Below are 15,719 nucleotides of genomic sequence, written 5' to 3' on the forward strand. Positions count from 1 at the left end.
TAATTGATTGTTTTTTTCCTAGATTCGTGCTATCTTTTCAAGATGAATGATATCAGGAAGCTATCAAGATTAGAAATTTCAAAGTAATATTTTTTCACCTTTATCTCATATTTTTATTTCAATTTTACAATATTTTATCATGTGCAAAACATACTAGAACACTGGTGTGCATGGGTATGTGAAATATATAAATATGTGTATATATATGTGTGTGTGTTTATATATACTTATATATATGAAATGCTCACCCTTCATGTTTTAGCTCTAAGAGTGAGTAATCAAACAGTGTAAAGGTAGCTAATGTATTATGGAAATTACCCTTGAGGTCAGTTCACATCAGCTTGAGTTATACCCGCTATCTAAAATATAGCATATGTGGGAAGGTGACTCATGTTATTAACAAGACCAGAGCTGGGAGGGGGTCTCTCCTCCTGAGCTCCAGATGAGGACCCTAGAGGCTGAAGTGAGCCTTCATGCCAGCAACACCAGGGCCAAAGAAAATCTCTGTTTGTGGAGGCACCAGCCGAGACTCAAATATCAATTCATGAAAATCTCTGGTGAAGAAAATTTTAGTTTCTATTTGATATAAATCACTTTTGAAAACATTCTTATGAAGTTTTTATGGGGCACACATTTTGCATTTATTATATTTTCTTGTATATGTACATGTATGTAAAAGAGAGTTTAATGGATTCCTACTTATCTATTACCTAGATACAACAAATATTAACATTTTGCTATACTTCATCTAGCCCTTCTTTCCCTCTTCTTTGAGCTTTTGATTGCTAGCATTTTAAAGCAAATCCTAACATCATGTTTGAGCAAGGTTGCCCAAATATTTTCCAGGTAGGAATAAAAATAAAGATATTTTCTTATATAACCAGGACAGGTTTGTTACCCAGACAAAATTATCAATAATTTTTTATATCATCTATCAGTCCATTTTTATATTTCTCTGTCTAAAAATGTTGTACAGCCATATTTTGGTTTATATTAGGGTCTAAATAGGGTCCACATATTTGATGATAATGTATTTCACTCATCTCCATTCTTTTAAATTGAGGCATAATTTATGTACAATGAAAAGCACAAATCTTGAGGGTACAGTTTAATTTTTGACAAATGCATTCATTTGTGTGACTCATACCCTGATCAAGATACAGAACATTTCCATCACTTCAAAGAGTTTTCTTAAGTCCCCTCCCAGTCAATTCCTACCCCCTACCCCCGAGGTTTCTCAGACGGTAAAGTGTCTGTCTGTAATGCAGGAGACACAGGTTTGATCCCTGGGTTGGGAAGATCCCCTGGAGAAGGAAATGGCAGCCCATTCCAGTATTCTGGCCTGGAAAATCCAATGGATGGCGGAGCCTGGTAGGCTACTGTCCATGGGGTTGCAAAGAGTCGGACACGACTGAGCGACTTCACTTCACTTCTTCACCCCCGAGGCAGTCACCGTTTGTAATCGGCTTTAACTGTGCTGCTGCTGAGTCACTTCAGTCGTGTCCGACTCTGTGGGACCCCATAGATGGCAGCCCACCAGGATGCCCCGTCCCTGGGATTCTCCAGGCAAGAGCACTGGAGTGGGTTGCTATTTCCTTCTCCAATGCATGCAAGTGAAAAGTGAAAGTGAGGTCGCTCAGTCATGTCCGATTCTCAGCGACCCCATGGACTGCAGCCTTCTAGGCTCCTCCATCCATGGGATTTTCCAGGCAAGAGTACTAGCATTTCATATGAATGTTATTATAGACTATATACCCCTTTTGTGTCTGGCTTTTTTTTTTTTTTTTGGCTCAGCTTAATATTTTTGTGATTCACCCATATTTTTGCTTCTATTAGTTATATATTGCTTTTTATTGCTAATTTTTTTTTTTATTATTGCACTGCATGGAATATCATGGTTTGCTTATCCATTTACCTATTGATTAGGTTGTTTCTAGTTTGAGATTAATATGAATAAAAGTGCTATAAACATTCTCTTTTAAGTCCTTTTAAGGATATTAAGTTTTCATTTTTCTAAAATAAATACCTGGCATTGAAATTTCTGGTTCATAATATGGTAAAATGTACATTATATAAAATTATTAAGGCGTTTTCCAAAGGATTTGTACCTTTTACATTCTCATCAGCAGTGCATGAGAGTTTTGGTTGAATCACATTCTTGTCACAATTTTGCATTTTCAGTTTTTAAAAATTTTAGCCATTCTGGGGTGAATAGAGGTTATCACTAACTTTTCAAATCATCAGTTCACATTCTAGCCATTATTTTTTCATTTGTTTTGTTTCTTAAAGAAATTAATTGAAGAGATCTGAAAAATGTTCTGTGTTTGACTGATTGCTTCTCATGGTGTAGTTTAATTTATTCCTGTATCCCCTTCATTTCCCATAAACATATTCAGTGCATTTTATTATTTTATGCTTATGCTTTTATGTGGTATAATTTTACTTCTGCTTGAAAGACTTATGTGTACATTTCTTACAGGTATTATCTATTGGCAATGAATTATTTCAGCTTTTGGATGTATGAAAATCTTTTATTTTGCCTTTACAAGATATTTTAGTGGAATAAAGAATTCTAGACTGACTGTTTTTCTTTCTGTACTGTAAAGGTTGCTCCATTGATTTCTACCTTAAAGACAAAAAGTCAAATAAGATTTGAAAGAAGAAATCTGCTATCATCCTTGGCGTTGTTCCTCGGTGTGTATATATTTCCCCCTCTAACCACACTTTTATATCACTGGTGTTGAGACATTTGACTGTCATTTGCCATGCTGTAGTTTTCTTTGTGTTTCTTGTGCTTGAGTTTATTGAGCTTCTCAGATCTGTGGGTTATAGTTTTCATCAAATTTATAAACTCTTAGCCATTATTACTTCAAATTTTTTCTGTCCCCTTCCACATTTTCTCCTTCAGACTCCGATTATACTTATCTTTGCCTAGTTCAGGTTGTCCTTCAGTTCACTGATGCTCTTTTTTGTAAATCCTTTCATCCCTTTTTCATTTTAGAAAGTTCATATTTCTCTCTTTAATTACCCTTTTCTTCTGCAATGTTAAATGTAATCAATTTTATCTAGTATATTCTTAGCTTCAATCCTTTAAGTTTTCATCTCTAGAATTTTTATTTTTATATATACTTTATCTCTCTCAGTATCTTCAAACGTTCCTCTAGCTGTTGACCATGTGGAATAGTGTTTTAGTAGCTCTATTAATGTCCTTGACTGCTAATTCCATCATCTCCATCATTTCTGAGTTAGTTTCGGTGGACTTATTTTTTTTTTTCCCTCTTTATGGGTTGTATTTTCCTGCCTCTAAAGATGCCTGGTAACATTAGACTGGATGCCAGACATTGTTAATTTTTCTTTAGTTTCCTAAAAATATTCATGAGCTTTGTTCTAGGACACAATTACTTTAACTGGAAACACTTTGTTTATTTAGGTCTTGCTTTTAAGCTTTTTTAGTGGGACCCAAGCAACACTTAGTCAAAGTATAGTTATGTTTCACTACTCAGACAAGACCTTCACTAGTGATATATCCAGTGCCCCATGAATTATGAGGTTTTCCATTTTGACTGATGGGAATCAACACTATTTGTAGCCCTCTATGAGCTCCAGACATTGTTACTTGAATCATGTTAGTGCTTCTTTCCCTGGGCTCAGGTAGGTTTCTTCCTTAGATGATTTGATCAGTACTTAACTGAATCCTCAAAGGGGACTCTCTCACGATCTTGCATTTCTCTCTCTGATTATCTCTCTCTGCTTTTGTACCCTACCGACAGGGAGGCCTGGCGTGCTGCGGTTCATGGGTTCGCAAAGAGTTGGACATGACTGAGCAACTGAACTGAACTGAACTGAATTAACTCCAGCTTGGAGTCATTGGCTCCTTCAAACACCCAACTCCATCTCCACAGCTAAGACCACTAACCTCTAGCCCGGGTTCGCTCTTGCTGAACTGCAGCCCAGACTTTCTCCAGGCAGTAATTTGGGCAACTATGGAGCTTATTTCATTTGATTTTGTTCCTTGGGCATCATTGTTCTTTGTTGCTCTGTGTTCAATGCCTAAAGAGACATTTTTCGCATATTCTGCCCATTTTTTGAATTGTTCAAAACAGGAGGATAAATCCCTGCCTTGCTATACTATCTTGATCAGAAACTAAACTTCTATACAAATTTTTAAAGTCAGCTTTATGGGATGAGCTGCTGAGAAACAGAGAAGGCAAAAAACAGACCCCAAACCACACAGGCCAGTTAAAGAGGGAAACTGTAAGACAAGATTCTTACCCAGAAAAGTATCCCCAAGTACTTTCTCCTACAAAGTGTGAACTTGGAAATAGCGTCACACATTTCACTTGAGTCTTTCAGGAGAATTAAATGAGAACTGGAAGATAAGGATGTAATGGTTAGAATGAATCCTAGGGGAGATAAAAGAAAGATGAAAGCAATGGCAGAGACCTCAACCTTGGGTTATGCAGTTTGTTTTTCTACTCTGTCTTTTCTCCTTCCAAAGCCTCTGGAAGCTTATCTTGACTTCTTTGCCTTCTCGGTAAGAACCTAAGGCCATCCCAGTGTGATCATTCTGTAAATTCAGTGTTCATGCAACAATATGGAACGTATATAAAGGCACACGCAGAGGTGTTCTCAGAGCAGATTGTTGAATGACTTGCAAAGTGCACCCAGAGGCATAATAGTTGCTGTTGTAACATTTGATCCAAATCAGCCAATCCATGGCAAATATTTTTATTTCTAAATCTTTGGAAACTAGTATTGGCAGTGGCATGACTTGATAACACACCGAACATCAAAAAGTTTATTATCTATCCCCAACCTTCAGAAGGGTTGAGTGCAGTTATTACCACCAAAATCTAGAGATTCAGCCAGGATGGTGTGTAGAGAAAATAAAGACAAAAACAAAGGGCAAGAGATTCCTAGACAGAAGATTGTTAAGAAGCATGATCTTTTACTCACTGGTAGATATTTGTAGGATTTTTAAACTCCATGTTACTATGCAGATTTATTCATTATTGTTACTATTATCATTAAGTGGACCACGGACAAATGTTGCCCTCTAGGAGACATGTGTTGGGACATGAGGGTTATCCTGAGTGACCAGGCTGGGAGACCTGGTGTTCAGCAAGGCTGGTATGGGCAGACTGTCTGAGAATATCCTGCCAGAATATCACCTCCCAGGGAAACACAGAGCATCTATCCTCACTTTGAGAAATCTTTTTTTGGAGTTATTTATAATGACAAAGTTTTGTACTGTGAGAAAACCAAGTCTTCAAAGTACCCTTTAGCTTACTAAGAACCCATTGGTTATGCAGTGGTAGCTTAGAAAGGTGAAAGAAAAATAGACCCTCCTGGCAAAAAGCAGTGAGAGAAAGTGATTCTGTTTGAGCATAGCCATGATGCTGATTTCGAGAGGATCAAATAAAACTACGGAGTTAAGGGATTCCCTGGGGACCTTCCTTTTGCCCAGATTCTCAGCTTGGTCATGTCTGAAAATGAGAGACAGATGATGCATCATTCAGTTCAGTTCAGTTGCTCAGTCATATCCGACTCTTTGACACCCCATGGACTGCAGCACGCCAGGCTTCCCTGTCCATCACCAACTCCCGGAGCCTGCTCAAACTCATGTCCATCACATAGGTGATGCCATCCAACCGTCTCATCCTCTGTCGTCCCCTTCTCCTCCTGTCTTCAATCTTTCCCAGCATCAGGGTCTTTTCTAGTGAGTCCGTTCTTCACATCAGGTGGCCAAAGTATTGGGAGTTTCAGCTTTGTCATAAAATTTCTAATTCTACAGTATCACCATTTATGCAGAAAAGAACTCGTTTTTCTCTCTAGAATTGTCAAACTAATCTTCCTAAAACATCTTTTGGATCAAGTCACTCTCCAGTTCGAGATTTTACAGTGACTCGTCTGCTTACTAAATGAAACCTAGGTCATTCTGAGTCTTACTTTCAAAGTTGTGAAGAAGAGGTCTCAGTCCAGTCTCTGCCTTACTTATTTCTCACTCCTCCTGGAGAGAAGGAACACAAAAAGCTGTGTTAAAAATCCACTACACACAAAGGATTGGTTGACATTTACATTTTTACTTAATTACCCTCATTTGAAAGGTGTCTACATTCAGATGAAGATTGAGAGCCTCAGCAACTTGCCTAAATTCACAGAGCCAGCAAGAAAAAGCCAGGATTATAGAAGCCAAGTTTGCTTAATTCCAAAACTCAGGGTCCTTTAATTGTATCTCACAGCCTGTGTACCATACTTCTTTCTTTCAATATATAAGTAATGAATGAATACAGCTCATTATAAAACAGTTAAGAAATATATTATTTTGTAGGAAAACATGTGAAAGTCCCCACTCACCCACATGGAAATCTCAAATGCCTCCCACTTGGAAACATTGCTAACAATTTGGTGTTCATCTTTCTAGTTTTGTTTTAGCGTTTATAAATATGTATGCACAAATACACAATTGGATTTTTTTTAACATAAATGAAAAAAGTTCTCAAACTTCTTTTACCTAATACCCTTTCATGGTGATATATTCCTAAAGTGTGTATAACTTTATCCCAGTGTTTATAATACTTACATGGCATTTCATAGTTTGGATGTTTAACCTTTATTTGGTCGCTGAGGAGCATTGGGGATTTTCAAATAAGTGTCTTTATAAACATATGTGAATCTTTTAAGGTAGATATCCAAATAGGAAAAGGAGTACGTCAAGGCTGTATATTGTCACCCTGCTTATTTAACTTACATGCAGAGTACGTCGTGAGAAACACTGGGCTGGAAGAAGCACAAGCTGGAATCAAGATTGCTGGCTTGGAGATATATCAATAACCTCAGATATGCAGATGACACCACCTTATGGCAGAAAGTGAAGAAGAACTAAAGAGCCTCTTGATGAAAGTGAAAGAGGAGATTGAAAAAGTTGGCCTCAAGCTCAACATTCAGAAAACGAAGATCATGGCATCCAGTCCCATCACTTCATGGCAGATAGATGGGGAAACAGTGGAAACAGTGGCTGACTTTATTTTTTTGAGCTCCAAAATCACTGCAGATGGTGATTGCAGCCATGAAATTAAAAGATGCTTACTCCTTGGAAGGAAAGTTATGACCAACCTAGATAGCATATTAAAAAGCAGAGACATTACTTTGTCAACAAAGGTCTGTCTAGTCAAGGCTATGGTTTTTCCAGTAGTCATATATGGATGTAAGAGTTGGACTATAAAGAAAGCTGAGTGCTGAAGAATTGATGCTTTTGAACTGTGGTGTTGGAGAAGACTCTTGAGAGTCCCTTGGACTGCAAGGAGACCCAACCAGTCCATCCTAAAGGAGTTCAGTCCTGGCTGTTCATTGGAAGGACTGATGCAAAAGCTGAAACTCCAATACTTTGGCCGCCTGATGTGAAGAGCTGACTCATTGAAAAAGACCCTGATGCTGGGAAAGATTGAGGGTGGGAGGAGAAGGGGATGACAGAGGGTGAGACGGTTGTATGGCATCACCGACTCAATGGACATGAGTTTGGGTGAACTCTGGGAGTTGGTGATAGACAGGGAGGCCTGGTGCGCTGCGGTTCATGGGGTTGCAAGGAGTTGGACACGACTGAGCAACTGAGCTGAACTGAATCAGGTAAAATTCTGGCTGAAAGTATTTATGTGTTTTGCTCTCACTGAGAGCATAGGCTAGTACTAGTTAATCTGTAGTCTGGTTTCGCCTCCTGAATTATTATAGAAGTTGATTATCTTCTTAACTTTATTAATCACTTGCGTATTTTGTTCTATGACTTGCTTGTTAATAAGTTTGGGTTGGCTCATTTGAGAGGGGTCCAGTTCCTTGTCATTTTCTTCTTGATTAGTAAGTCCTCCCTTCATATTACGGATATTATTTTTTGTTGTTTGGGCCCTAAATATTTTCTCTCAAGTTGTCTCTTATTTCTTAACATTCTTTATGATGTTCTTTGTCAAGTCAATTTAAATTTGCAATCGTAAATTTGTTATGAGTTTAATTTAAATTTTAAAAGTTTAAATTGGTATGTGGTCAAGTATATTAATCTTTTTTCTTTATAGCATCTGGGTTTTGTATCTTGCTTAAAGAAAAATTCTCCTCCTTTCATCCTAACCAGTACCATTGGCCAGGATAATGATATAAAAATTATTCCTATTTCCCTCTAATGTATATTTCATTTATAATGTATGTTTGTGTATGATATTTGAGGGTGCTGAATTTTTTTTTCCCCAAAACTGTAGGTTCCAGAGTCTCTATTTCTAGACTACATAATCTGAGCAACCTTCCTACTGAGAATAACTAAAAGCTAGAGTAAAATGTTACAGTCTTAAAAGCACCAAACAGCTAAGCATTGAGTAGAAGAGAATAGAACTTCCAAACTAATGAAGGAGGGGAAATGGAGTGATAAAACGACATGAGTAATTATTCATTTCACATATGCTTGGAATTGACTTACTAATATATTATTTAGGACTTCTGAATCTTTGTTCAAGATGAGATTTGCTTACTTCTTCTTTTCTCCATGTCATTTTTTTGTGCTTTGGACATAAGGGTTTTGCTAGCTTTAGCCCAAATTAAGAAACCTTCCATTTTTTCTATCTTTGCAAAAGCGTACAAATTGTGTGTTCTTGAGAAATTTGGCACCTATAATCTACGGGATAGCAGAAACTGTCTCCTTTTATGGTATAGATCTTAGAGTGTCTTTTCTATTTTTCACAGGTTTGTGTATTTTTCTGTTCTTTAGCCAATCTGGAAAATGCTTTCCCATAAAACTTTCATAAGCATTTTCTTGTAATTTAAAAATTTTATCCACAATTATAATTATATCTTTTTTCTCATTTCTGCTTTGTTATTCTAGGATCCAATGTGTCAGTGGAACATCTTATGCCAAATTGATTCCTATTTCTTTGAGGTAACTCTAGCTCTAACTCTAAGAAAATTATAAGATTCTCCTCTGTGAGTTTTAAATTTTCTATCATGTATCATTTCTATCATTCTTGCATTTCACCAGAATGTATAGAAAGAAGACACTTTCGCTATTTATCGTACTTAGTACTCAACCTGCTCACCATTGAATGTAAAAATTCTTTTCCCCTTGGATTTTCCCTGGCTCCCATCTTTGTATTATTCTTTATATTCTCTTTTGGGATGGAAATGTGAACTTTTAATCTATCCTTCATACCACTTAAATTTTTTTTCATACTTCCCCAATATTTGGCATTTTGAAGTGTTTTCTTATTTTTACTCACTCTCTTTCACCAGTGTATATTCATTTCTTGCTTTTTAAGATCACATTTTAAAAAATTTCCATGGTTTAATAGAGTAATAACTCTTCTTGTTTTCTGAATGCAATACCTTCTTCTCTTAAGCTTCCATAGATGTTAGTTATGTTAACTTTAAGATATTCATGTGTTTGCTCTGATAATTATTTAATGTGTTATTTTATCTGCTACGTATCTTTTGAACTTCGTTTTCTTCCAATGCTTTGTGATTATTAGTAACACCCTCATCTTTCCCTCAAGACCTTTATTTGTGTTTCTATGGAATCTGCTCCTGAAACCCGTGTCTGGTGAGAGAGAAGAATGTGCTGACTGGTGGCAGATGTTGTGGTTTCATTTTTGGTTCTAGGGCCGGCTTCTTTTCCCTTCTCAGGGCTAAATTAGTTTTAGTCCAGGGACTGGCAAGCTAATTTTATAAAAGAACAGATAATAAATATTTCAGCTTTGTGGGCCACATGGACTCTGTCTCCATAATTAAATTCTGTGGTTGTAGCACAAACACAGCTACAGACACTGTGTAAACTAGGGGGCATGACTGCATTCCAATCAAACATTACAAAATTGAGGGCCAGCCTACAAGTTTGGCAGCCCCTGATTTAGACCGTGACTGCAAAGATGGCAGTGGTGGTTCTTCTGTTAACTAGTCCTGAGTGTGATAAGGTGCTGAGCAGTGGTGAAAGCAAATTTCAGCTAGAGAAGCCCCAACATAATTGGGCATTGTTTGCTAACAATGCTAACTCTATAATTTGCAGAGAAGGCAATGGCACCCCACTCCAGTACTCTTGCCTGGAAAATCCATGGACGGAGGAGACTGGTAGGCTGCAGTCCATGGGGTCGCTAGGGGTTGGACACGACTGAGCGACTTCACTTTCACTTTTCACTTTCATGCATTGGAGAAGGAAATGGCAACCCACTCCAGTGTTCTTGCCTGGAGAATCCCAGGGATGGGGAAGCCTGGTGTGCTGCCGTCTATGGGGTCGCACAGAGTCGGACATGACTGAAGTGACTTAACAGCAGAAGCAACTCTATAATTTGACTCTACTAAGGGCTTCCCTGGTGGCTCAGCTGGTAAAGAATCCACCTGTAATGTGGGAGACCTGGGTTTGATCCCTGGGTTGGAAAGATCCCCTGGAGAAGGGAAAGGCTACCCACTCCAGTATTCTGGCCTGCAGAATCCCATGGACTATATAGTCCATGAGGTCACAAAGAGTCAGACACGACTGAACGACTTTCACTTTCACTTTTCCTTCCCTATCCTGGGCTGTGGTTAATATTCCTTCAGAAATTTTTTCTGCTTAAAATAGAGTGAAGTCTGTTGTCGGAAACTTGAAGTCTGATTTATACTTTGTCCTCCTTACAATACAATAATGCCTCTCAATTTATGTTCAATAAAGGTGCTCATTTTCTTGTACGAGTGTAAATTAGTTCGATCTTTAAAATTGTTTTCTGTCACCTTGTGCAATGTATTCATTCTATCACGTTGCTTCACTATCACTCAGTTTGCATGGAATTTTAAACAGTGAGTGTTTGTTCTCTTTAGTTTTCACCTGAGGATCTTGTACCTTTGACTCTTGTAGCACATACTCCTCAGTCTCCTCCTAAAGTGTAATGCTCAACTTATATATCCAATATATCTCACGTGTGTACAAAACTGGGCTGAGTGTCACCACCTCCATAAAACCAGCTCAGATTTCATTAATATGTCTGTGCTCTGAGTTCTCAACATGGCTATCGTTACATGAGTTTGTTCTGAATTAACCTACTGTTTAAAGTAGTTAATATAATAGCAAGATCTAATATTTATTGAGCCCTTACTATGGCCGTGACATTATTAAAGAAACTTCAAAATATTGATTCATTTAAGCCTCATTACACTCTGAGGTGGGGCAACCCCGGTGGTGCTGGGGGTAAAGAACCCAACTACCACTGCAGGTAGACATAGGAGATGTGGGTTCAATCCCTTGGTTGGGAAGATCCCCTGGAGGAGAGAACGGCAACCTACTACAGTGTTCTTGCCTAGAGAACCCCATGGACAAAGGAGCCTGGTGGGCTGTGATCCATAGGGTCACAAAGAGTTGGACACGATGGAAGCAACTTAGCACGCACGCGCACTCTGAGGCAGCCGTCACTATTATCATCCACGTTTTGTGGACTTTGGTGATTCAGAATGGATATAACTTGGTTCTTGCAGATTAACTGTCTTACCATGTGTTGGTCATATAGTTACTGTGATATAACAGTCAAAGTTACTCTAACACACCTGGTTCCTCCAAGTCTAAGCAAAACATAGTCACTATCCTTCCTGAGAAGTTCCTAAGACATCAAAATCGTATGTGGCTTGCCAGTCAACCCATCCGGGTCTGTAGGCATCCAGCAGTTATCAGAGGTGGCCCTTGGTCCCAGGTGAAAGACACAACTCCTCTTTGACAACTCCATGTGCTAACCAGTTAGTGGGCTTTGGTAGAGATCATGAGCATAAGGTCATGATACTCACCCTATTTCTGCTCATTTTCAAAAGAATATGAGTGACTTGAAACTAGGAAATAGAGTACTCATTTTCTTTCAACTTGCCACTTTTCAAAACAAAAATAACAACAGTAAGTATTTAATAAATACTAATGGAAAATGCAAGAAATCTCACTTTATTTCAATGAGCACAGAAAGATGAAGATGGTTTGAAGAACTAGCTAAAAGCCATGGGTGGCAGAGTGACAGCTGCAAACCAGAAGGTTTTGATTCATAGGACTGATGGATGTAACAAGCCTCATCTCTAAGTAAACAAATGCAGACAGAGGTGTTTCTGTCAAGAAACATGATTGTTCCCATTACAGCATGTAAGGTTGTTTGACACCTTATGAATCATAAATATTAGAGACAAAGGACAAGATCATCCCTTGCTTCACTTGGGAAATTATTAAATTCTTTGCTGCCACTTTATTACCAGATTGCATTTGTTGGCGAGTTGAGGTGTGTGTATGTGGGGAGAAGGAAAGGGGAGGTGATTCAGGAACAGAGCATTATAGGGAAGGGTGGAAGGGTAGAGACTGCCTACAGATTTTTGTCTTCTCTCTTTCTAAAGAGTCTTTAACAGTTCAAAATTTGACTCTAATTTGTAAATATTTTGCTTTTAAGCCACCATGATGCTTCCTCTTTAATTTCTTTCTTAGGGGATAACTCTTGCATTATCTTGGTACGTATTTATTCTCCTTTACTGTCTCCATTGGCTCCTCATTGCTTTCCCTGAAGTTTTAGAAGGGAAAAGATATGGCGATAGAGGCAGAGGTCCAATGGTACTGAATCATCATGGACATCTCTGGGCGTGGGGATGGAGGGAAGTTTGTGATGCTCAGCCATTAAAACCGAGTGCAAACCTCAAGAAGGCAAAAACAGATCCACAGAAACAGAAAACAAACATGGCTACTAAAGGGGCAAATTAGGAGTTTGGGATTAACATATACACACTACTATATATGGGCTTCCCTGGTGGCTCAGACAGTAAAGCGTCTGCCTGCAATGAAGGAGACCTGGGTTCAATCCCTGGGTTGGGAAGATCCCCTGGATAAGGAAATGGCGAGCCACTCCAGTACTCTTGCCTGGATAATCCCATGGACGGAAGATCCTGGTAGGGTATAGCCTGCGGGGTTGCAAAGAGTTGAACACGACTGAACGACCACTATGTATAAAGTATATAATCAACAAGGACCTACTGCACAGTATAAGGAACTATGTTCAATGTGTTGTAATGACTTATAAGGGAAAATAATCTGGAAAAGAATATACGTGTATATATATTGGGCCTTATATGAGTCACTTTGCTGTACACCCGAAACGAGCACAACATTGTAAACTAACTATAATCCAAATGAAAAAAAACAGAATTGCATTACAGTGGCACCCCCCCCCCCCAAAAATGAAGAGTGATCTTCTAGGCTGTAAAACCAGAAGTCTCAAGGGCATGACTCTGAGCATGGGCTTCTAATAAGTACAATTTTGGAATTATTTCCCACACCAGTGAAGAAAAATCCATTTCTTTGTCCAGTCTAAGGGAAGCTTTTGAGAAGAAACAAGTTACCTCATAAAGGCCCAGATGTGCACCCACGGTCAAGGGCTCTAGCCTCTTTGTAATCCATAGGGGTGAAATGTTTGCATTGTTTTCAAGATGGAGATTGCTGTTAATCTTGACCTCTGAGGGAAAAGAGAAACAGGAAGCCATCAGGAACACAAGATTATGTGCTGAACTTTGAAATTATAACAGGAAAATTCGGTACATGAGTTGCCCTCTGAAGGCTGCTTTCATCTTCCCTTGTAGAAAACAAAAGGAATCTGTGAAAAATACACTAAGTCGTATACGTTTGCTCACAATGCTTACTGTAACTTGGGAGTCTGACTTCAATTGTTCACTCAAGTTAGAGGATCTTGTTTAAAAAAGATGTTTCAAATACCCCTTCTTGTTCTTGCTTTTCATTCTCTTACAAATACCTTGTGTTCTGTTATTCCAAGATGGATAGCAGTGTCTCATAAAGTGTTTCCATAAATATGATAAGCTACATTAATTCCTGTCATGCTTGCCAATTCAAAGGACTTCTGAAAACTTTTCCGTTAGCGTGGTTTAGTGGAAATGAAGTTGAGAGTATTAGACCTGGGGTATTAGCTTTCCTAGGGACCACTGGGCTTCCCAGGTGGTGCTGGTGGTAAAGTACCCACCTGCTGATGCAGGAGACAGAACAGATGCGGGCTCAGTCCCCGGGTCAGGAAAATCCTCTGCAAGAGGGCACAGCAACCCACTCCAGTATTCTTGCCTGGAGAAACCCATGGACAGAGGAGCCTTTCAGGGCTACAGACCATAGGGTTGCAGAGTCGGACATGACTGAAGTGACTTATCACGCACAGGGACTGATTATGAGCAAGGAAAGTGATGCTTCTGTTCTAAATTTTATTTTTTAAAACAGAGAAGGAGTGGACTTCACCAGAAAATATAAAGTGCCTTTCAAATAATCTGATCTCCAAGCTTCTGCTTGTTGATGCTTTAATTACATAACCTGTATTAAAATATAAGCTATGAACACAGGGTCTCTGTTCTGTTGACTACAGGGTCCTTAGAACCTAGAAGAGGGCCTGACTTCTATTAATGATAATTTGTTGAATGAGGGATGAACAAATGGATAAACAGGAGGCATTTGTTCATAAAGAACTGTGATTCAGGCAGAATTATTACACTGAACATGGAGCAAGGAAGAGTCAGCTTCATTCATCTCAAAGAAAAGAACCCCATAGGAGCTGAGAATTTAAGATGAGGCTCAGTCCAAAGAAACAGGCCCTTCACCTCTGAAAAATACGTACTGGTTCTATGGAACAAAAATGGAGAAATGAGTAAGAGGTGCATGGTGAGCAAGAAGGCCTCCATTCCAGGGGCCAGATAAGCACCATGTTTAAGGACTGGCATGTAGAGTGATGAGTATAAATATGGAAAAATAGGAGAGTGATTAACCCAACCTACTCAGTCAGTAAAGAATCTGCCTGCAGTGCAGGAGACACGGGTTCAATCCCTGGGTTGGAAAGATCCCCTGGAAAAGGAAATGGCAACCCACTCCAGTACTTGCCTGGAAAGTCTCATGGACAGAGGAGCCTGGTGGGCTGCAGTTTATGGGGTTGCAAAGAGTCAGGCGTGACTGAAGAACTAACACTTATTACACACAAATATGACATAAAAGATCTGATAGTCAAAGTGACTGTAGCTGTAACTAAGAAAGGAATATGTACTGTCACTGTGAAAGCAGTCTTTTTAATTGCTGGCATTGGTCAGATCCTTTTTAGATCTTTCATTTTTAAATGAAGAAAGAGTGTATAAAGGAGTATGAGAAATAAGAAATTGTCTAAAGGGAAGAAAATAAGTTAAAAAACTCATTGTTGCTTTATTTGGAGGAAATTTTCCAATATAGAAATATAGAAAATAAGGGTTTTTTTTAAATTCATTGTAAAAAAAATTCTGGTCACAGAGATAAGTTAAGAAATGTGCAATCAGGAAGCAGGGTGAAATACCCTGAACTATGCATACAGTATTTTTCAAAAGTATAAACTCATGTGGAAAACAGTCCAGCAGTTTCTCAAAAAATTTAATATAAACTCACTGTATGATCCATCAATTCCATTCCTAGATATGTTTCCAAGAGAAATGGATATACCCATCCACAAAAAACTTATACATGAATGTTCATGGCAGCATTACTCATAATGACTTAAGAGTAAAAATAACAGAAATAACCCAAATATATATCAGCTGATGAATGGATAAACAAAATGTGGTATATCCATTCAATAGAACGTTATTCATCAGTAGGAAAAAAAATAAAGCATTGACTATGCTACAGATGAATCAACCTTGAAAACCTTATGCAAAATGAAAGAAGCCAGCCATCCAAGGGCACATATTTTATGATT

General features: G+C 38.5%; 1 long non-coding RNA gene across 3 annotated transcripts in view; it reads left to right on the forward strand.

Annotated features, from left to right (window-relative positions):
• The window catches only part of LOC109564440 (uncharacterized), a 62,786-nt gene extending 48,462 nt beyond the window's left edge, over positions 1-14,324 (forward strand). For 2 of the 3 annotated variants that reach the window (XR_011568698.1, XR_011568699.1), the window contains exons 7-8: positions 23-2,694; positions 3,771-4,070. This is a non-coding gene — a long non-coding RNA (uncharacterized lncRNA). Of the gene's footprint in view, positions 1-22; positions 2,695-3,770; positions 4,071-6,757 lie in introns of those variants that run through there. The other variant, XR_011568700.1, reaches the window with a different exon arrangement.
• The last annotated feature ends 1,395 nt before the right edge of the window (positions 14,325-15,719 follow it).

Source organism: Bos indicus, chromosome 10 (assembly GCF_029378745.1).
Source record: "Bos indicus isolate NIAB-ARS_2022 breed Sahiwal x Tharparkar chromosome 10, NIAB-ARS_B.indTharparkar_mat_pri_1.0, whole genome shotgun sequence".
Classification (NCBI taxonomy): Eukaryota; Metazoa; Chordata; class Mammalia; order Artiodactyla; family Bovidae; genus Bos; species Bos indicus.